The following is a 24,129-nucleotide window of genomic DNA, read 5'->3' on the forward strand; positions in this document are numbered from 1 at the left end:
GGTTTGGGTAAGGACAGCTGTAGGGAGCCATCCCTGCTGGGAGAACACTATGATTATTGCTAGCGGCTTTGGCTGCTGGCAATACTCACATGATAGAAATTGGACATGCTGGTTGTACCCAAGTTGACTTAGGTACAAATCAGCCTGCCCACTGATGGATCGACTCTCGCCCAGTCCCTACTGAACCGGCTGAGGTTCACACCATCTATGGCTGGCTTTAGGCAAGCCACTTCCTTGTCCCACTGTTGTGTCAATGGCTCACTGTGATTTATTACATTAGACAGTGTGAGGGAGGGGGGGGGGGGGTATTTTCAAGCAATCGAAGACATTCCATAGTAGAATAAAATTGCTACAAGATTGATGTAACTTTTTCCTGTTTCAATTTAATGGATATTTTCCTTCAGCCATTCTTAATTTTTCATAAACTTTATCAAAATCCTGATATGTATGGACAAAAATGTTGATGCTGAGTGAAATAAATAGTATTAAATTATAAACTTGCGTATCAAAAAGCGCATTCAATCAATACAAGCCCAGTTTTACCTTCACAATCAATTCTGGTGGTCAATCTAACTCATGGCTACTACCATACAAGTCATTGCTTAGCTTCTGGGGAATACTTTCTTCAAACACATTTGAAACTCCCAGTGGATAGAAAGTGGCAGAAGCTGACACAAAATTGCCACACATATGTAGCTTAAAACTGACCATAAATGGGTAGAATTTTGAACAAACATTCTCAGGAAAAAAATGTTCTAAGAAAGTTTGTTTTTCTAATCATTAGTGGGGTCAAATCAATATTAATTTTTAACCTCATTGATGAGAACATACAAATTTCTAACAGTGTAAGTGGTTTCCGTTTGGTAAAGTCCATTCATTCCAAAATCAAATGTTAAAACCAAACAAAATCTTTCAAATGACATTTGAATATTCTGAGAATTTTTGTACAAATTTTCCTAAGAATATTTGTTCAAAATTCGATTAATCTATGGCCAGCTTAAAGCGGAGTTCCGGGCACAAAATCGATATTTTTTTTTTTGTGCCCGTCCGCTAGTTCAGCATAACTTGAAAAGGAATTGGATAGTTAGGTTTTTTTTTTAAAAAACTCACCTTGTAATTGACGATCGTAAATACTCACCTCAGGGTACTTCCTCCCTCAGCGCCGCGGCTCCGCTGTCACTTCCTGCGCTGCGATGATTCCTGGGAGCTGAACGTCATCGCTCCCAGGAATCAATGCGACGGCACCGGCCCCGCTCGTCACTTCCGGGCGACGCTGTTTAGGAATGCGGCGCCGCACCGGAAGTGACGAGAGGGGCCGGTGCAGGCGCATTCTGGGACAAGAAGACGCGGAAGAAGACACAGAAGAGGACCGCGCCGGCTTCAGCTGCCCACAAGAGAGATGGAAACGCTGTGGAAGAAATTTTATAAGTAAGTATTTCTTCTAAAAGGTAAGTGCGAACCAGGACAGATCAGAGGCTAGCCATTGTGGAATGTGCTAGCCCTGACTGTCCCGGGGGTATGTTTGTTAAAAAATGACTTCTGTGCCCGGAACTCCGCTTTAAGACAGGGACAAAGGTATCTGGTGCTAAAGCCATACAACCCCTGTGCTAAGAGCTTACAGTATGATTTATCTGCCACAAAATGAAATAATTATTAAAATGGAAAAATATATATTCAGTGTATAGATGTACTGCATTATGCTTATGTTCCAGCTCTGTTATATGTCATAATACAATTCAGAACCAAGACTAGTACAAAAATAACTACACAAATACCTTCCACAAATAGCTACGAGGACATGAAAACTCTGGCGCTCCAGCCAAAACTTTTTTTTTGTTTTGAACAGAGTAGGGAATGCACAGACAGGAATGAAAAGTAGAGTGGGATAGTTTTAGAACCTTTGTCATGTTTTTCCTTTTTTTTTTTGACCTGCTGAGAGAGGTGTCAATCCCCCAAAAGGGGACATACAAAGCTAAAAAATTTTTTCTTTAATGGTACACATTGAGCAAATGTAAAACTTAAAGGATAAGTGCACTTTGAAGGTGTACGTATTCTATAAAGGGTTAGTTCACCTTTCCAGAAAAAATGGAAAAGTGAACTAACACCATACATCCTCCCCATCCCATGGTCCCCACTGTCAGTACCCACGCAGCTGGTGCAGTGATTCAGGCATTTGAAAACCCCGCTTTTCTCCCCCGTTGTGCAGAGCTGCTGGGATGGATCAGAGCACATCTGATTGGTCAGGGCCAGCATAGAGCATCTGATCCATCTGAGAGAACTTGCAGAAAGAAGAGGGAGAAGAGCGGGGATTTCAAATCCCTGGACTGCTGCACTGGCTGCGTGGGCATTGACAACTCATCACCCTCAGAGGTAAGTACAGCGAGGACCAGAGGGTGGGAAGGGTGTATGGTGTTTGTTCACTTTTTCATTTTTACTGAAAAGGGGAACCTACACTTTAAAGTGATTGTAAAGGCAGAAGGTTTTTATCTTAATGAATCATTTGCATTAAGATAAAAACCCTTCTGTGTGCAGCAGCCCCCCTCATACTTACCTGAGCCCCATCTCTATCCAGTGATATGCACAAGTGCCTGGGGCACCCGGGACTCTCCCTCCAGACTGACACACAGCAGCGGCACCATTGGCTCCCGCTGCTGTCAATCAAAGTCAGTTAGCCAATCAGGAGAGAGAGGCGGCAGGGCTGAACCGCGGCGCCATGTCTGAATGAACACACGGAGCTGCTGCTTGGCTCGGGTGCCCCCATTGCAAGCTGCTTGCTCTGGGGGCACTTGACAAGAGGGAGGGGCTAGGAGTGCCTAAGAGGGACCAGAGAAGAGGAGGATCTGGACTGCTCTGTGCAAAACCACTGCACAAATCAGGTAAGTATGACATGCAAAAAAAAAGACTTTAGCATCACTTTAGGCCCTAAAATGCTTAAAATAATTATAGCCTATCTGGTCAGGTTTTCAGGTTTTTATTCAGGCAAGGCTTTATTTTTCATGTGACTGCACAAAAAAAAATGTTTAAAAAAATGGATTTACTTTGTGAATTGTTATAAAATGTTTGCAGGGCCGTGGGGAGAAATGGGGAGGGTATACTTAAATGTCGGTTTATTATTTAGCCTTTCCTTCACCCATCCCACATGCAAGGTGCTCTCTAAAACCTGGCTACAGATTTCAGAGAATTTAGATTTAGGAAAATTCAGTGGACCTTCTGATTTTATTGGCAATATTTCCTGGCTATTGTTATCAGTTCACAGACTCATTTTATTATTTGCTTGAATTAGCCCTGAACAGAAATACATTTATGAAGCCCTTTAACAAAAACACTGAACACTGAGATGAATGTATGATTGCAAAGCATGTGAGCCCTTATTTATATTTCCATAGTGACAGAAACTAAAAGGCAATGGTGAAGGTGAATAAAGAAGGAGGATATGGGTGAATAGAGGTACTGCAATATTCCTATGTGAATAGTTTAGACTCCACTAATATAATAGTTTACTTGTTGGATAAAACAGCTATTATTAGAGGAAGCAGGCTAGGTTTAGAGAGGGAAGAAATGTGAAAAGTATGGTGGGTTAGGCAGAAAGTTGGTCCCAGAAGCTGCTCGGCTAATGAGGAAATTGTTTGGAGGCAGACAAGTAGGAACAAGCAGGTTTGTTACTTATAATGGGTAACACTGACAAAGAGCTGATTATCCGAACAGCCAGACTATTTGGAAAAGAGAAAGTCTATATGCTAGACCAGAGTAAAAGCTGAATACTGTAACACTGTTTGGCTTCCATACATCTGATGTTTATTTGGCTAAGTAGAAGAACCTTGGAGCCGTCCTTTGTTATAGTGTACATATACATCTGAAGATGATTTATGCTTTTGCATGATTACATGGACTACTGCAAAGCTAATACTAAATAGTCCCTACAAAAACCTTTTTATAGTTCTAGAATTGGCTTAATTACAAAAGGTGTCAACATTTGTAGATGGTAAATAAACAGAACTGACACATTAATAGGGGGAAGATATCTGGTTACTGAATGCAAAATATGAAAAAAAAAACTAGATTATCCAGGCCTCATTCATATTCAATGGCTTTTCCATGTCAATTTTGGCAAAATTCACTGTAAAGAAGTGGAAGTGTTCACTTGGTAGACTGAGTTCTAGTCAAACTAATGAACAAATAAAACGAAAACAGGTATTTTAACAAAAAAGCCGGCAAGAAATAGAACAGCCTACAGCACCTACTATTCAAAACCTGGTTTAATCATGGTAGAATAGCAAAATACTTGACAGGAGAAAAGTTACCTTTATTTGTTCCACAAGTATGCTTAAAGTGTTCAAGGTTTTAAGCATGAAGGTAAAAAAACCTTCTGTGTGTAGCAGCAATGACAGGCTGCCACTGTACACTGGTAGCCATCATAGGTACAAGGATGGATTTGCACTCTAGGCTGTTCATCTATCTCTGTACACATATAAATACTCAGATGTGCAAATACCAGTGAATAGCCACAGCCTGCATTGATTTGTACAGGCTGACTCCTGAGGCTGTACACAAACACCTGTACTCCCTGGCACAGAAATATCTGCTTCTTTTGATGGTATACAGCCCTCTGCAACCATGTAAATGAGCCCTTATCAATATAAATTTTTATGATAAAATGTATTGCAGCAAATGATGGGTATGATGTTTGTCACAATTATTCACTTTCTCAAAGGAAAAGTAGAGTCTATTTTCAGGGAGCACATACTGTGAATCTTTATTGAAGTGATACATTAAAGCAAGGGAGGTGACCAAGAACCTGATGGTCACTCTGACTGAGCTCCAGCATTTCTATATGGAGAGAGGAGAACCTTCCAGAAGAACAACCAACTCTGTAGCAATCCACCAATCAGACCGGTATGGTAGAGTGCCAGGATGGAAGCCACTCCTCAGTGAAAGGCACATGATAGCCGATCTGGAGATTTTCAAAAGGCACCTGAAGGACTCTCAGACCATGAGAAACAAAATTCTCTGGTCTGATGAAACAAAGATTAAAATCTTTGGCCTGAATGGCAAGCGTTATGTCTGGAGGAAACCAGGCACCGCTCATCACCTGGCCAATACCATGCTTTCAGTAAAGCATGGTGGTGGCAGCATCATGCTGTGGGAATGGTTTTAAGCGGCAGGAACTGGCAGACTAGTCAGGATCCAGGGAAAGATGAGTGCAGCAATGTACAGAGACATCATTGATGAAAACCTGCTCCAAAGCGCTCTCGACTTCAGAATGGGGCGAAGGTTCATCTTCCAACAGGACAACGACCCTAAGCACACAGCCAAGATAACTAAGGAGTTTGAATGTCCTTGAGTGGCCCAGCCAGAGCCCAGACTTGAACCTGATTGAACATCTCTGAAGAGATCTGAAAATGGGTGTGCGCCGACGGTCCCCATCCAACCTGATGGAGCTTGAGAGGTCCTGCAAAGAAACTGCAATGTACAGAAACATCCTTGATAAAAACCTGCTCCAGAGCACTCTGGACCTCGGGGGCGAAGGTTCATCTTCCAACAAGACAACGGCCCTAAACACGCAGCCAAGATAACAAAGGAGCAGCTATGGGACAACTCTGTGAATGTCCTTGAGTGGCCCAGCCAGAGCCCTGATTTGAACTCGACTAAACATCTCTGGAGAGATCTGAAAATGGCTGTGCACCGATGCTCCCCATCCAACCTGATGGTGCTTGAGAGGTACTGCAAAGAAGAATGGGAGAAACTGCCCAAAAATACATGTGCCAAGCTTTTAGCATCATACTCAAAAAGACTTGGGGCTGTAATTGGTGCCAAAGGTGCTTCAATAAAGTATTAAGCAAAGGCTAGGAATATTTATGTACAGTACAGGTGATTTTTTTTTAAGTTTTTTATTTTTCATAAATTTGCAAATATTTGAAACAAACTTCTTTCACAATGTCATTATGAAGTATTGTTTGTTGAATTTTAAAGGGAAAATAATGAATTTATTCCATTTTGGAATAAGGCTGTAACAAAACAAAATGTGGAAAACGTGAAGACCTGTGAATACTTTCCGAATGCACTGTATCTGCCTTAAAGTTATCTAAACAATAACATTCATAAGTATCTGCAGAAAAAATACAGTATGAGGTTAAATAGGAGCTGACTGGCTCCATTGTTTGGCTATTCAAAATTCCATTTTTATAAAATTAATATATGATCAGTTCTCCACACCACTGGAATGATGCTTTGTAGTACATCATACTCTGAGTCAAAACCACTATTACAGCAGTAAGCCCCAGGAAAATAGTTTGTGGTGTGTTAGAAAAGCCAGCGATCTATTAGTAGAAATGGTGCTCAAGTAGGTATGTGGAAGAATCACAGTACAATGAAAAGCACATTAACAGTTATGCAGAATATCTTTAGGCCTCATGCGCTCTGGGAATTAGAATTTCTCCTCTAGCTTACATGTTTAGGCATAATTAGGCCCGTCAATCGCTTAAGCGTTTATGGAATCCACTGGCCAGAATTTTTATTGCGGCCATTGGAATGAATAAAACAAGTTTAAGTGCGTTTAGATGCATTTACGTGCGTTAAGTGTTTTTTCTGCTCAAAAAGCTCCTCTCCTGAACTTGCTAGTGATGTTTTTTTTTTTTTTTCCTGCCCGTAAAGGATCTTCTACTACTGCTGTAAACGCCTAAAGCAGTGGTTCTCAACTCCGGTCCTCGGGACCCACTAACAGGCCAGATTTTAAGTATTACCTTGGGGGATGCAGACTAGAATACTGCAATCACTGAGAAGCAAATGAGATCACCTGTGATGTAATTTAGTTATCTTGCAAACCTGGCCTGTTGGTGGGTCCCGAGGACCGGATTTGAGAACCACTGGCCTAAAGGATGGATTTACCAAAGCTCGAGAGTGCAAAATCTGGTGCAGCTCTGCAGAGAAACCAATCGGATTCCAGTTTTTTTTTTTGTCAAAGCTTAACCGCTTTACGACCTTCCCATAGCAGATTTACTATATATATATATATATATTCAGGATTCTGCACATCTGGTTTTTGGGCATGAGTGCGTCATCGCCAACTCGCTCCCACTGATCAGTAGATCCAGCTGGTGATTGTTCAGTACTCTGACAGAATGACAGTCTGCCTATGTACACAAGGCCTTGTTCTGTGAGTACAGAAGACCAATCCATGTCTTCAAATAGTAAAAGCACCTCTCCCACAGTTAGTAAACACTCCCTAGGTACACGTTTAACCCTTCCCTGCCAGTGTCATTAGTACAGTGACAGTGTATATTTTTATCACTGGTCACTGTATTAGTGTCACTGGTCCCCAAATATGTGATAAAAGTGTCAGTTAGGTGTCTGAGTTGTCCGCCACAATATTGCAGTCCCGCTATAAGTTGCTGATTGCCGCCATTACTAGTAAAAAAATAAATAAACAATATTCCATAGTTTGTAGACGCTGTAACTTTTGCACAAACCAATCAATATACCCTTATTGGGAATTTTTACCAAAAATACGTAACAGAAAACATATTGGCCTTAATTGATGAAGAAATGTTTTACTATTTCTATTGGGTATGTTTTAGAGCAAAATTTCTAAAAAATATATTTTTTTCCTAAACTGTCGGTTCTTTATTACTATCGAAAAAACAAAAAAACAAAAACGCAGAGTCAATCAAATACCACCAAAAGGAAGCTCTATTTGTGTGAAAAAAAGGACATCAATTTTATTTGGATACAGTGTCGCACGACCGCACAATTGTCAGTTTAAACAACGCAGTGCTGGTGTTCCGTGAAAAAACCATACCCGTTATAATTCCCTACCCTCGTCACTTCCAGTGCACCTACGTCATTGAACAGCTGAGGAGCTTACTAGTGTGCATGCTCGGAGGGTAGGGAATTTTCACGGTAGTGTGTTGTAACGTTACACCGCATCAGCTGTTGCGGCGGTTACATTAAAGGTTACATTAAAACATCTCGGCTGCAACATGAGTCATCTCCGCTCCTACCCCTGTCACTTCCCTGATCTTGGCTGCTAAATGTAAAAGCGGCGGCGGGTCTATGAAAATACCTGCCGCCGCTTTTACATTTAGTAGCCGAGATCAGGGAAGTGACAGGGGTAGGAGCGGAGATGACTCATGTTGCAGCCGAGATGTTTTAATGTAACCGCCGCAACAGCTAAGGCGGTGTAACGTTACAACACACTACAGTGAAAATTCCCTACCCTCCGAGCATGCGCAATGCTAAGCTCCTCAAGCTGTTCAATTACGTATCCGGAGCTGTGAGCATGCGCACTGCTACGATGCTCAGCTGTTCCATTACGTTTCTGACAGGAAGTGACTTGGGTATAGAATTTTCACGAGGTATGGTTTTATAACATTACACCGTATCGCAAGCAATGGCCTTGTCAGGAGGGGGGGGGGGTAAACCTTCCAGAGGTCAAATGGTTACCTGAACAAGCTGAAGTTAGAAACAGAGTGGCTATCATATACTGCACAGCTGCACCATATTTTGCACTCTCCAGTTTTAGTAAATCAACCCCTGTGTGTGCATTGATGCATAGGCTAACATAGCGGAGAGTTTACAGGCTGAATAAAAAAAAACCCCCAATGACTGTAGTAGAGGCATTTTAAGCCCTGTGAAATGAGCGCTTACTCAGCTCAGACATTGTGGCTTACTATGCAAAGTACCACTGAGTGAAGTAGTTCTCAGTAACTAATCAGAAATCATCTTTTGACAGCAGGGTGGGGGCAAACAATTTCTAATGTGTAGTCTATTACTTCTCTTTACATTTTGATATTAAATAAGGTTATTTGCCAGGTTTGTATCTAGTGTTTTTTTAAAGAGTGCATTGTGTCTTGAGGACAATGAGCACTTTCTAGGACAGCTGGCAGCAATCAGCATTTTATACACTGCTGCCATTTAAACAATGACCAACTAACCTTTCTCATGTGTATCCTGCTTAACATTCACCCTGTGCTAGAAGAGGCTCTATAAGTCCTGCCCAGACATCTGTTTAACAGAGCCAAGCTAGTGTTGTAGTAGCTGAACACTCACATGTGGATTGTCTGACATCTGAACACGTTACTGAAAATAACTGCTACGTGCCACACGATGGCCCTAATTACAGCCCATGCCTTTACATATTTTAAGGGATACAAAAAAAACCCTACACTTGCTTTCACTGTGTGAAAAGGAAGCATCTCTTTCTTCATAAGCCAGATATGTAAAACATACCTTTGATGATGGGCTGTATTTTTTTTGCTTTCCTCTTTTGGATTCTTTGGTCCCCACTTTGCTTTTATCTCTCATAGGGATAGTTTTAGGGTGCACCACAGAAGCTTTTTGGCTTGATGGAGAATCCAGAATACCCCAGGATTTTGCACGTGCCATCTTGGGCTGCTTGTAACCAGATGCAGGAAAAACCATATCATAACCAGCATTGGCAGAATAAATGTCATTGTAAACATCCAGACCATCTGTAATGTCCCCTATCTTGCCTTTCTTTTTGACTTGGTCATTAGTAGGCTTATTTTCTTCTTCCTCAAACAAGTTAAAACTATCCTCTAGATTCACGTACCCCTCACTGGGGTTTGAGCATTCGCTATCCAGATCCAAATCGGAATTAAGGGCACTGTGGAATTCAGGGCTCTTAGAATCAGTAATGCTGCATGCAATTAGGCTGAAATCTAAGTCACTCTGCACTTTGGCATATAATAGGAAGGGAGTGTGCTGGCCACCGTTCGAGATCCCTGATAATAAGTTGCCCACCATGTCACTACTGTCTACACAAGTCAAGCCAACTTGTTGCTCCTCTTGTTCTATAGCTATTGCTTCTGGTTTATCATCTCCTTCAGCCAGTGGACTGCACAGACCAGAGTCATCCTCTGATGTTAGAGAATGTGTTTCCTTTTTACATGAATTCAATGTATCAGATGCAGGACTCTCAGCATAAGAACTTTCACTCCTACTGACATAATCTGCAAGGTTTACAGGTACAAAAATCCTCCAGGACCGCCTGTGTTCCCTCTTCTCTGGCTTATGTCTACTTCTGGGTAGACCTCCAGGGCGGTTAACTTCTCTATTTAATTTGAGTGCATCATAGATCATTTTTTCATCCAGTTTGTAGGGTTCATTGTCACGGTTTCTGGATTCATTGTTACAGGCAAGGGCACCATTGCTGCACAGAGTGCTGCTGTCCAGTGTTCTATTGCTATAAGGTAAGGTGCGATCTGTAAAATGCCTTGAAGAAAGGCTGCCTTTACTACCAGAGTCAATCTGTTCATTTAGCCGGACGGTGTCATAAATAGACCTCTGAGGGACGTAACAATCTTCAATGTTAAAATCCTCTTCCTCCGCCTTGCCAACACATGGTGGGTTCTGTCGTAAACAATCTGGCCTGCTTAATGGCTTGCCCATATTCTAACACTGACAGGCAGCAGACAATATATAAACTGCTACACAATTTGATAAAAACCTAAGGAAACAGTGTGCATATAAAGCATGATGTCTCTTGAAAAGAGTCTCAATGCAAATATTCAAAACTCTTTTAAAGTGTAAAGTGCCAAAATCAACCCATTAACCACAATATGTATCAATGCCAGGTGGCTGGCAAGACTGGTAAATAACATTTGCCATTTGAACAAGCGCTTTATAGTCCATGTTAGAAAACCACACATGAAAGCATCCAGATAAATTAGGAGCACAGATTTCCCAGTCCTGTGCAAGTAATTAATTAACCGTAATCCATTTAAACTGCTTGCAAAATATAGTCTCTGCAGCCAGTGATGCACAGTCCAAGGTGTAGAAAAACTGAAAATGTATCATTATCCAAAGCCATGACAGTGAAATCCTGCAGAACTAAACCTGTATCCCCAGCTTTTTGTTACAAATACCAGGATTTATTCCTTTCGGATAGAGATGCTCTTGATCCAAACATCAGTGTGCTCTTTCTCACTGCACACTTCTGGCTGTCATGGCACGTATATCAAACTCTCCATAAAAAGACTTGTTGGCAGGTCCCATGGCTCTTCCATAAAAGACTTAATTTGCAATGATTCCCTGAGATCTCCTTAAAATTATTGTGAAAGCAGCGAAATACATCCAATATTTACATCCATCAGAAGGCACATAGATCTTTCAGCTTTGTCAAAAAAAAAAAAAAAAGGCAATTCACAGTTATATCCTATGCAGCAAATAAAAATAAGAGAGAGAGCTTGAGAAACGCCAGCCTGCTGCTCTGTACAATCCAGTGTCTGTGATAAGCTGTACAGCTCTGCCTGCCTTCTCCACAACTGACAGACAAGCTCCTAGTAGAGAGCTTAAGAAACGCCCTTCTGATTCCTTAAGCAACATCTGCTACTATCCCATTCGTGCTCCCAGCTATTATTCTATTGGTAGGTGACTGACCTCGCAGCACTGCCCCGTATGTTTCCTGCCCCACACAGCTCCAATTTAATGTCACTTGGTATTAAAGTAGGCTGACTAAACAATGCAGAAAACAACCCAGCTGACCCTTATCTATACAACTTATCTATACAGATAATGCAAGCCTAATTTAGATGTATGACAACCAATAAAAGCCTCATTTCGATGTAGGAATCTACGCTTTGACAAGCAATAAGATGAATGTGATTAATAAAAGGTACCTAATGTGTTTGAAAAAGAAACAAAAATAATGGTTAGGATGTAAATTCACAAAACTACCTGCAATACAAATGCACAGTGTTACTCCACATACAAATAGTTATGCAAAGTCAACAAAAGCATAGCCCATACACATTGTTGTCTATGTAAATGCCCCTAGTGAATTTATCCTAAGCCGGCCATAGATAGATTGATTTTTTTTTGAAAATCGCTTGATTATCCCATCAACACAGTCAGTGTTATTGGGAGAATTCCTGCCGCAGAGCCATGGTGTTCTTCTGGTGGGGGGCCAGGGGGAGCCACAATTATTACTGCCAGTGGCCGTAATAGCCGCTAGCAATAATTACATGTAAAATTCGACAGTCTGGTTGTACCTAAGTTGATCCATCAACTTGGGTACATTCAGCCAGCCCATACATAATTCGAATCTCGGCCGGTCCCTGCTAAACCATCCAAGATTTGAACAGTCTATGGCCAGCTTTATTTACTCCCTTTCCATCTGTTTACATGTATCTGAGCCCAAGAACAAAAACAAAATATAGTACCCCATATCGTTCTTTTGCTGTGGTGACTACATTAGTATTTCCCAGGCTTTTTTGCTTCTATTTTCATCTGGTCACTTTGCCAGTACCACAATTCCTGTCCAAGAGGGACAACACTGACTCGCTTTACTGTATCTATGGAGGAGCAGCATTGTCACCCTAGATTAGGAAGTGTGTTAGGATTACAGAACGCCTCCCCTCATCTTCTAGGGGAGAAGTGTTTTGTAGCCCAAGTAGGTGAACTGACCAAGGCTGCTAATATCTTTTGGTATTTCATTTCAGCACAGCCCAAGTGTAGAGGAAGTTACAAGCTCACTAGATTTCTGGCAGGATCAACTGGTATTTTTTGCAGTTATCCACCAGATAAAACAAAACACTTTCAATTCTATATTTCATAGATCAAAAGGTAGTAAAAAATAGTAATTCTTTGTTATAGTTTACACTCATATTAACAATAACATAGTGTTTTATTATATCAGTTTGATATCTAGGGTCGTCAGTTCAAATCCCAACCACAGAACTACCTGCATGTCCTCCCTTTGCCTGCGTGGGTTTCCTCCGGATACTCCAATTTCCTCCCATACTCCAAAGACATGCTGGTAGGTTAATTGGCTTCTGTCCAAACTGGCCCTAGTATATGAATGTGAGTTAGATTGTAAGCTCTTTAAGAGCAGGGACTGATGTGATTGTACAGTATATGTTTGTAAAATGTTGCGTAATATAAGTAACTGTAATAAATAAATAATTGTTATCAGTTAGCATTGTTTGCCCGTCTCCTCTGTGACCTACAGAAAATGCCCCACCCATGTTTTGGAGATGAGGAGAGAGAGTGTCGTGTAGTCCTAGCATATTTCCTGTCCAAGGGTAACAATGCTTTCCAGGTGCTCTCCATTCACACAGTACAGTAAGTAAACATTGTCCTTCTAGGACAGAAAGCTTGTTACTAAAAGGATCACTAGCTGAGAAAATAAAGTAGAAATAAACCATACAAAAAAAAAAAAAAAAAACTAAAGCAGCCAACACACATAGACTGGTAAGCTGCAATATGTAAAATGTTTGCTTGTGAGTTTAGATACAATTTAACATAGATATATTATTAGTATTAATAATATTATTAGTATTATTATTGTTAGTAGTAGATAGTAGTAGTAGTATTCCTTATGTACTTAAAAGGTTAGGGTTTTTTTTGTTACATATATGGGTAATTGGTCCAATTTAGAATGTGATCAATGGGAAAATAAATACAATTCGGACACGAGTATTATACGTTTGTTTAGAAACCAACTCATTTTACATGGTAACTCTGGAAAATCTCAACATTTCTACAGATCCCAATAATATTTAAACCCATATGAAAATATGAGCACAGAGACAATGGCAATGAGGAAGAATCTGCAGAATGGATAATGTTCTCCATTTGGTATTAAGAGCTAAATCATTCCTTCCCAACGGTATGGATAACTGCATTCACCTCATGCTGCCCGCAATCACACAAGCCAATAGAATATTGTAAATGTAGTAGACCGAGAATCACACAGAGAAAAAGTCCTAAGGCTCTTATTATTATTACTATTATAAAGCAGATGGAACAGGAGATAGCAATAGCCAGCCACATACACTGCAATTTGAGTACACAATCTGCTTGAGATTTACTAAAAATTAGATTGTGTCTACCCAAATGCTTATAAAATAAGTTGTTTAGGTGGGTCCTTAAACCACATAGCTAGTAAATGTTATGATAGTCTCAATGGACATAGTGGCAAACTGTGTTAATTAAATCATCAAATAGTTATTTTGTTTATTTTTTTTCACTGAAAAGAAATGAGTGGTCTTGGTAGAAAATTGATATGCAGCAATAACAAATGCAAGAGTCAAAGGACTGTTTTCAGTCAAACGATTGTATGGAATGATTAACTCTATGATCAATGATCATTTATCACTACTAGAATGGCTAGAATAAAGCAGACTGTACAGAGAGTGCACTGATTGCAACATGTGTATGGCCAGCTTTTCACTTATACCTAGTGTAGCACCCTCCTAGGTAGGTGCTAGTAAGAAAGTATAGTTTTCAGCTCTGTCGGCTTACCAGAGGGGCTGCAGGTAAATCTATATTGTTCTATGCCTACCAGAGAGCAGGATCTGTTAGTGAGGTCTGCTCAGTATGCAATTCATTCAGTCTAGAGGGTGTTTCACATTGGTCCAATAGGGAGGCATGTTGGACAGTGAGAGGAAACCTAACGAATTAGTGCATAGGCTTTTGATACAGTCCTGATTCACAGAAGGCAGGCTGCCTCGGTGCATGTTGGGATACTGTATAAAAGCCAGGGGCACATGTGCTTGGGGTCTTTCGTTGGAGAGCAGAGTCCTGGAGGGAGGGGCCGTCTGCCTCCTCCTCTGTATGCGGTCTCAGGAGGTCATTCTGGGAACCATGGGATTGGTCAAAAGGAGCTGAACCCAGAGGTCCAGGGAAGCTGACTGAGAGGGGAGACACTGGAGGTCCTGTTTCTGCAGTATTGTGAGTACAGGAACTCGTGTCAAAGGGCCTGACCTGAGGGGGGCCACCTCTGCTTATAGGATAGTCAGTGGACAGGTGTCAGCAGGAAGAGGAAGCTAGGGAGAGTGTCCTGAAGATAGATGATCATCCATCAAGTCTCCTTGCTAGAGAGAGTAAAGAAAGCAAGATACTGAACCCCATTAAACCCAGTGGTAAGGTGAATTAACAGCCTGGCTGTTCCATATTTGTCAGCAGAGATTTAAAGATAGAAGTCCTCAAGTGTTGTTAATAGTTCAAGTGGAGTATCCCACTATTCCCTTCTCCTATTCCAATTACCAATAAACAAAAAAAAAAAAACAACACCCCTAGACTTCCATTTTTGTCAAGAGCCAACAGGAGCAAGGAGGGATTCAGGAGCTTTATTTAACCATACCCGTGTTTGTTGGTAACCAGGGGAGCCCGTAGAGACAGTATCCAGCAGTCCTTATGGAGGCAGTGCTACATTAGTTATCACTGTCTCTATTGCTCATTATATGCATATACTGTATTACTCGTTGGAAAGCCAAAATGATGATTATTTTATTTTATTTTCCTTGCATGTAATTGGGTATCCTTTGCAACAGAAACTTCAACTCATTCACTAAGCTCTGGGGCAAATTCACTTCTCTTGCAAAATAAAGATTCTATTTGCTTTAGCAAATCATGTGTCAAAAGTTTGTGCATTCCCGTGTGATTCACATGCGATCCAGGTGTAGTAAAATTTCAGCCTATTAATTTGAATGCTAAAAAATTGTACCAGGCAACAGCAAAAGCAGTACATGCACTACTTCGTAAAACGCACAGCAATTGGATCGCATGGTGCCACTGTGCCATGTGATCTGGTGCAGGCTGATGCATTGCATTTGCAACCTGCATTTAGGGTGTCATTAAGTTAACATTGACACCTGTTGCAGATTGCAACTGCAGTGTGTTTTGAACGTGGAATGCAGGTTTCCCACACTGCGTTCTGGTCTGAACTGGACCATATACATCCTAAATGAAAAAGTTAGTGAAAATGGGCAGATGTATTGTTTGTCACAAGACATCTTCACAGACTGAAATACAATGAGATATAACTCAGCCGGGCCCATCATTGTAATAAGCATGCAAGACTAAACTGATAACTCTTTGACAGATGTATTGTTCTAAAGGGTGGGATAACCAGGGTATTATATGAAAAAGTGCATTGTGAAATATCAATTATCAAGGGTAATGGTTGCATCAAAGCCCTAATAGGCTTCCCAGGGAAAGTTGTTTTTCTCATTTTCTTTTATAATGAACATTTTTAAAAACTATTTCAATAAATTAAAGATTTTTAAAGCAGAACTATAATGCATCTGAGCACCACTATTTAACCACTTCGGCTCTCACACCTGTTCACCCCTTATGGACCAGAGCAAATTTCTAATTTCTGCTATGAGCCTGTTTTTTCGGCGATAGTTTTGTCATTACTTAAGATACCGACATAATACTAAAACAAACTACAAATGAGGCTTTCTTTTTGTGAATATTGTTCTGCAATAATGATTTTTTTTTTTTTTGCACTTTGTAGACAATTAAAAGTAATAAAACAATACAAAAGGCACTTTTTCTTTTTTTGAGCAGTGTTAGTTTACAAATAAATAGTGCTACTGCACAAAAAAATTGTGTATTTTATTCTTTAATTTGTCCTGTTTAAAACAACACTATAAATTTTGATTTTGGTACAAAGCATTGCAAAGTTATTTACAAATGAATGTGTTACTAAACCCACAAGAGTAAAATCTGTCTGTATATACAGCATATCATGCTTGTCATACTCACTGTGTAACTTAATTGATTAATTCTCTGCATTGTGTAAAAAGGCTGTTTGATCCTGTATGCACAGATCCCCCTCCCTCCCTCCTGCAATGTCACTCTGGATAACTCCATATAAGACACAGTCAGAGCACATGCTCAGCTTGGTCTCTATTGCTTGAGAGAACATTTCCTATTTGAGTTGAGTTGGTCAGCTAAGATGGTATTGACATCACACATGTGGGCCTGTATACAGATCCTAAATGACAGCCCAGCCTCCCCCCCCCCCCCTTCGTCCTCCATGCCCAGTAGCTAAAAAAGAACACAGTGGGTGGGATGTCACATCTTGATTGATGGATGCTCCACCTACCATAAAAGTATGAGGACATAGACATAATGCAGACGTGAATATTGAGTTAACAGATTTTTCCAAACTTTTAAAAATACATTTATTTCCCAATTTCTAAATTCGAAAATAATACAGGTCGTGCTTGCTATCCTTCTTTCTCTCTTTCTGTACCTTTCCTCTTTTTTTCTCTCTCTCTCTCCCCAGTCAACCTCATCCTACCTGGCACCCCACTGCCACCTTGCTAACACACTACCCCCTGTCATCCTCATCCTTCTCCCATCTGGCACCCCACTGCAACCCTTTTAACACACTACCCCCTGTCTTCCTTATCACACCTGGCACCCTACTGCCACTTTTCTAACACACTAACCCCTGTCATCCTCATCCTCATCACACCTGGCACCCCACTGCAACCTTGCTAACAACCTATCCCTGTCATTTTCATACTCCTCCCACCTGGCACCCCACTGAAACCTTCCGAACACACTACCCCCTGTCATCCTCCTCACACCTGGCACCCCACTGCAACCTTCCTAACACATTACCCCCTGTCATCCTCATCACACATGGCACCCCACTACTGCCTTGCTAATGCACTACCCCCCAGTCATCCTCATCACACCTGGCACCCCGCTGAAACCCTGCTAACAACCTACCCCCTGTCATCCTTAACTTCATCCCACCTGGCACCCCACTGCAACCATACTAATACACTACTCCCTTTCATCCTCATATTCATCACATATGGCACCCAGTGCAACCTTGCTAACAACCTACCCTCCTGTCATCCTCATCACACTTGGCACCCTACTGATACTTTGCTAACACCCCACCCCCAGTCATCCTCTTGTTCATCACCTGGCAACCCACTGCAACCTTGCTAACACCCCACCCCTTGTCATCCCCATCTTCATTACACCTGTCACTCCACTGATACCTTGCTAACACCCCACTCCCTTTCACCCTCATCTTCATGTTCATTACACCTGGCACACTACTGCAATCTTGCTAACACCCCACCCTCTGTCATCCTCATCACTCCTGGCACCCCACTGAAACCTTGCTAACACCCCATGCACTGTCATCCTATCCTCATGTTCATCACACCTGGCACCCCCCTGCAACCTTGCTAACAACCTACCCCCTGTCATCCTCATGTTCATTACACCTTGCACCCCACTGCAACCTTGCTAACACTTTCCCCTCTGTTATCCTCATCCTTATCACACCTGGCACCCAACTGCAACCTTGCTAACAACCTACCCCCTGTCATCCTCATCACACCTGGCAACCCACTGCAACCTTCCTAATACACTACCCCCTGTCACCCTTATCCTCATCTTCATCACACCTGGCACACCACTGCCAGTTCGCTAACACCCTACCTCCTGGCATCCTTATCCTCATCGCACCTGGCACCCCACTGCCACCTTGCTATCACCCCACACCCTGTCATCCTCATGTTCATCAAACCTGGCACCCCACTGCAATCTTGCTAACACTCAACCCCATTATCCTCATCCTTGTCACACCCGGCACCCCACTGCAACCTTGCTAACAACCTACCCCCTGTCATCCTCATCACACCCCACTGCAATCTTCCTAATACACTACCCCCCTATCACCCTCATCCATATCTTCATCACACCTGGCACACCACTGCCAGCTTGCTAACACCAAACCTCCTGTCATCTTCATCACACCTGGCACCCCACTGCAACCTTAACACCCTACCCCCTGTCATCCTCATCCCCTCTATAACCCACTGCCAGCTTCCAAACACCTGCATTGACAAAACGGCTTATTCCAATATTGAGAGGACAAGGGTCTTTTCCCCACAAATGTGTGGTGGTGAGTAACATGGTCTGTGGATGAGGACATATTGAAATATGGAACACTATGTTAACAATAAAGATGCCACCCCAGGTGAATGATTACGTGTTATTAAACCCACTGCAGTAAAAATCAGTCTGTATATACAGTAAAGCATGTTTGTTATACCCCTTAGAGTGCATCCTAAGGGGTTAATCCTCTGGATTGTGTACAAGGGCTGTTTAATCCTGTCTGATCATTATCTGATCATCTCCTTCTTGCACGGACTCCAAAAAATAACCTAATATTTACAGTCTTTTGAGTCAGGCTGCACACTTTGATGTGTATTGCTAGAGAGTTTTTTCTTTTTCTTGGGAGGGTGCATGTGATTAGCACAGGGCCGATCAGCACTGTCCAGACATGTCCAGACAGAAGTTCAAGGGTCTTGAAGCCTGATAGGACAACCGTGGGAGAAATGAAAACTCCTCCTACAATCTTTCAGCACACACTGATACAAGTCACAAGACTACTCTAACTGCTATATATAGCTGATGAAAAAAGGTATTTATCAGTTTATACTTACTAAAATGATTGCATTTCCATGTTCTGTGTACTGTGGCAGACCAGATATAGTGAATGCAGGTTCTGGGTTTAGTAACACTTTAAGTAAAGTAGGTTTTTTCAATTTTGCGCTTCTTTCCGTATGATACGTGTAAATATAAAAGGTGTAAAAATAATAATAAACAGAAAAAAATGTAAATATTAGTTATTAAAATAGAAAAAAAAATCACTAGCAAAATTATATGTGAACTGAGAAGGATAATAAGGAGTTATTTGGGGCTGATTAGAGTAAACTAAGGGTTAATATCGGGTTCAACATAGGAACATTTAATTAAAAAAACAAACTTTTTTTTTTTTACTTGTCAAGTTGCTTTAACTGACTTCATCTGCAGAAAGAAGTTCATTCCTTCGATCTGTAGATGAAAAAACAGAAAGTTACAAAATGAAACAATGTTTCATTTTTGTTTTCTGTATTCGCAGCTGAGCAATTTCATTGATAAACTTTGCCAGGCTGCTTTTTTTTTTACAGCTCCTGCTGCCGGAACCTTCTCTGTGTACTCCTAAACCAGAAGTGATGCACTGACGCTGCAAGCTCCGCCCTACGTGTTTCCTCACACTGACGTCATCAGGAGCGACCCAGTGTGACAAAACGCATAGGGCTGAGCTTGCAGCGTCAGTGCGTCACTTCCAGTTTTGGGTCCGTGGAACACATCGGCCTCCCGGAAATTCTTGATTTTAAATGCTCATGGTTTCTGCTGTAAATGTAACTGCAAATTTGGCAAATTTGAATTAAAGTTCACATACGATTTACACTATGGGGCTTGCTTGATTTATGTCTCTGCATGTGAGAGATCTGGAAGCATACAAACCAGCTGCAGGAATGGAATACATCTGGAGATTGTGTACAGCCACACAGTGCTGTGAATGCTGGCTTGCCCCTAAACAGGGGAGAATCTCTGGTGAGTGAGGTGGAAAAAGGGGAGCACGAGTGGATACCACCTTATAAAATTTTATTGTCATTGGATATAGAACTCTTAAAGGCACATGTCACTTTATGGACTCACTATTAATTTTGGATGACTTTTTATGGACTTTATTCACGAAAATATTTGCTAATATAGCGAAGTCCCTTTGTTATATATATTCAAATTTATGTATAATTTAGCACATATTCATTTATGTATTTGGCAGATAATTTGGGTTATACACAGACACCATTAAGGCACACATTCAACGCCACACCTATTTCTTCCCATAAGACCTCACTTCTATCACTTACTCCTTGATGCAATCTGCTGTACCAGATATTGATGAAATCCATATGGAGGTTGACCGCATACACAGGGCCTTAGTTCCCCTAAAACCCGATGGGCCCCCTAGAGACATGATTGTGAAACCCCATTTCTTCAGAGCCAAGGAAGCAATCATGCGGTATGCTAGAGAGCATCCCGATCTGGAAATTGAAGGCTGCAAAATCCAGATTTTCACAGACATCTCACAAGCTACTATTCAAATCCTTACTTTCTTCACTGGTTCAACGTGACATTCATTAATGATGGAACTATCCTTTCCGGCTGCAATTCAATTACAAAAGCAGATCTTATTCCTTCTCTACTTCCGCTGATGGTGAAAAAATTCTGTTAAAGTTGGGATTCATCTCTCACAGTCCATCATCTCGGAATCAACCTAGATCCAGAGATCCCCTTCCTCCACTTTCACCTCTATGGTCCTCCCCATCATCAAAGAAAACTGCAACTCCACGCCGAGTTACCTGAGATTTTCCTGAATAACACCAGCCGACTCTTCTATGGTGGTGGCTTCTCAGTGGTCCTTTTTCGGGACATTAGCCGCTGCCCTGTTTGGTTACTAACCTTTATGTGCCTTAAAACTGGTGTTTTTATTCCCTAGGTGACCTCTGACTTTTTGGTTTGCAGATTCCTGTTTTTAGTTCTGCATAATGCATTTGATAATTGTTGACTTATAGTCATTGTTTTACTTTTTTGTTTTCTTAGGCTGCTTAAGGGCTCCTAAGAGGGCCTTTATTTTCTCTACTATTTAACACATGTGTCGGGAGGAGGCTATGCACTCTCCCAATTCCCTTCATATTGGTTAACTTTGGCGGAGACTCCTACATTCCCAGAATTTCAGTTCTGGAGTAAGTGGTATTATCAGTTGGTCAATTAATCATTATGCTACATACTTTGATACTGGGTATCCTTAGGCCCACGTATCTTTTATCTTTTTTTCTTCTCGCTTATTTTTCTGGTACTAATCCTTTTTCCTTTTCCTTCCTGAGGGTCAGTTGGAACTTCTCTGGGATTCCTACGAGTCATGAATGCAAACGTTGGTGGGTAAGTCTACAGCTATCTTTATCCCTTACCATGTCCAAGTTAAATAACGCCACTGGAACCATGCGACTGCTTTCCCATAATGTTCAGGGGCTGGGCTCACCCTCTAAGTGCATTAAAGTATATAATTACTATAGATCACTAAGTGCTGATATTGTAGTTCTTCAGGAAACACACTTCATTACTTCTTTCACTCCCCGCTATATACATAGAGATTATCCCATTTGTTACTTTGCTAATGCTACGGAGAAAAAACGAGGGATGGCGCTCTGTTTGCCACGACGGCTCTCCTTTACAGAAACTAATATACTGAAAGATAAGGAAGAGCGCTACTTGTTGGTGAAGGGACATCTGGGAGAGAATTTAGTAACATTTTTGGTTTATTATGCCCCCAATACGAACCAGGTGGCCTTTCTCCACTCCTTACTTGGATCTTTAGATCCAGAGTTTGAGGGAGATGTTATTCTAGTGGGTGACTCTAACTTGGAGCTAGATCAAATTTTAGACAAATCGCATACATCTCAGCTACAATACCCCCCCCCACCCAAAAAAGAGCCACAAATCCACTCAACTGTTACACCACCATGATCCTATTGAAGCTTGGAGGGAGGCCAATCCTACCGCTCGAGACTATTCTAATTTTTCTAGAGCACACAACCGCTATTTCCGTATTGACCATATAATTCTTCTTTTGGAATTGTTACCAAGACTACTTACTTTCAGCTAGGATAGTTTCAACATCCTGGTCTGACCATGACCCTGTTGTTTTACTATTCTCTAATTTGACGGTCAAATAGGCTAAATCTCTTTGGTGTTTGAATGAATCTATCCATAGTAATGAATCCCATTGTCTAGATATCAGCACCCACTTGAAAACTTACTATGATACTATAAAGCAGAAGACACTAACCCCGCTATCAATTGGGCGGCACATAAAGCTTCTATCAGGGGTTTTCTGATTCAGCTATCATCTAGATTTAAGAAAGCTCGCAACAAGGTAATTACTGCCAAAACCAATAAATACGAAGCCCTAGCTGACCAACATTAATGCCCCCCCCCCCCCCACCCTGACCTACTGAACAAACTTGAACAAGCTTGCATAGAACTTAAAGTTTGCTTAACTAAAAAGGTGGAGAAAGACTTAACCACTTAAGCCCCGGAATATTTTACCCCCATTCCGACCAGGGGGTATTTTGCGATTCGGCACTGCGTGACTTTAACGGAGAATTGCGCGGTCGTGCGACGCTGTACCTAAACGAATTTGGCGTCCTTTTTTTCCCACAAACAGAGCTTTCTTTTGGCGGTATTTGATCACCTGTGCGATTTTTTGATCACGCGCTATAAACAAAAAAAGAGCGTCCATTTTGCAAAAATAGCAATATTTTTCCCTTTTTTTTATAGGAAATTCCCCCCAAAAAAAATGTAAAAATCAAAATTTTTTAAAATTTTCGGCCAATTTGTTTTATGCTACCTATGTTTGGTAAAAAAAAATCGCAAAAAGCGTATTTTGATTGGTTTGCGCAAAAGTTATTGCGTTTACTAACTAAGGGAAAGATTTTTGTCATTTTTGTTGTTTTTTTTTTTAACGCGTAATGGCGGCGATCTGCGATTTTTTTTGCGGTACTGCGACATTGCGGCGTACAGATCGGACCCTTGACTGACATTTTTGGGGCTACCAGTGACATTTCTACAGTAATCAGTGCTATACATATGCACTGTTACTGTAAAAATACACTGGTAGTGAAGGGGTTAACTTTATTTGAGAGGGAGGGGCTGTGTGTGTCCCTAGGGGCGTGATTCTAACTGTGATTGGCTGGGGCTTCAGCTGTATGCAGAGTGATCAACGGATCTACATAGTAGATCCAGATGATCAGCTCTCATACAGCGAGGAGAATGACAGGCAGCTTGTTTACACAAGCTGCCTGACTTTCTCCCTCTCCCCCGCCGATCGCAGAGTGGCCGGCGGACATCGGGTCCGCCGGTCACACGCGCGGGGGGGTCCGTGACCACTCGGGAGCGGGAGCGCGCCTCCGGGGGCGCGCGCTCGCTCCCTAGACCCTCACAAGCTAGTGACGTAGACCTACGTCACTTTGCCTGTGAGGGGCTGACCGCCGACGTAGATAGTCGTGCGGCGGTCGGCAAGTGGTTAAACAGGGATAATCATACATTTTTTACCTGGCGTGACCGACCAGGCTCGTTGATAGCACGTATACTCACCCCTAAACACACATATACAGCCCTTCTAAAAATTAGACTTGCAGGAGTCAATCTCTCTCAAAATCCCCAACAATCCTTCAAGAATTTCAGAATTTTTATACCAAATTATACAATCCAGTTTAAGATCCTGTTTCCATTTCTATTAATAGGTTCCTGAATACCTTATCTTTACCATCTCTCACAAAATCCCATAGGGAGCTAATGGATCAACCCATTACAGTCGAAGAAATGCACACTACTAACAAAACATTGTCCTTAAATAAATCACCAGGTCCCGACGGTCTCCCCAATAACTACTATAAAACATTTTCTGAACAGTTGACCCCCTCATATAACTCTCTATTTTAATTCCTTATG

At 41.5% G+C, this 24,129-nt stretch overlaps 1 protein-coding gene across 10 annotated transcripts in view; it reads right to left on the reverse strand.

Annotated features, from left to right (window-relative positions):
• DST (dystonin) overlaps positions 1 to 24,129 on the reverse strand; it is a 783,726-nt gene that overhangs the window by 142,707 nt on the left and 616,890 nt on the right. The window lies entirely within an intron of this gene.

This window comes from Pelophylax lessonae (assembly GCF_965119305.1).
Source record: "Pelophylax lessonae genome assembly, chromosome: 3".
NCBI lineage: Eukaryota > Metazoa > Chordata > Amphibia > Anura > Ranidae > Pelophylax > Pelophylax lessonae.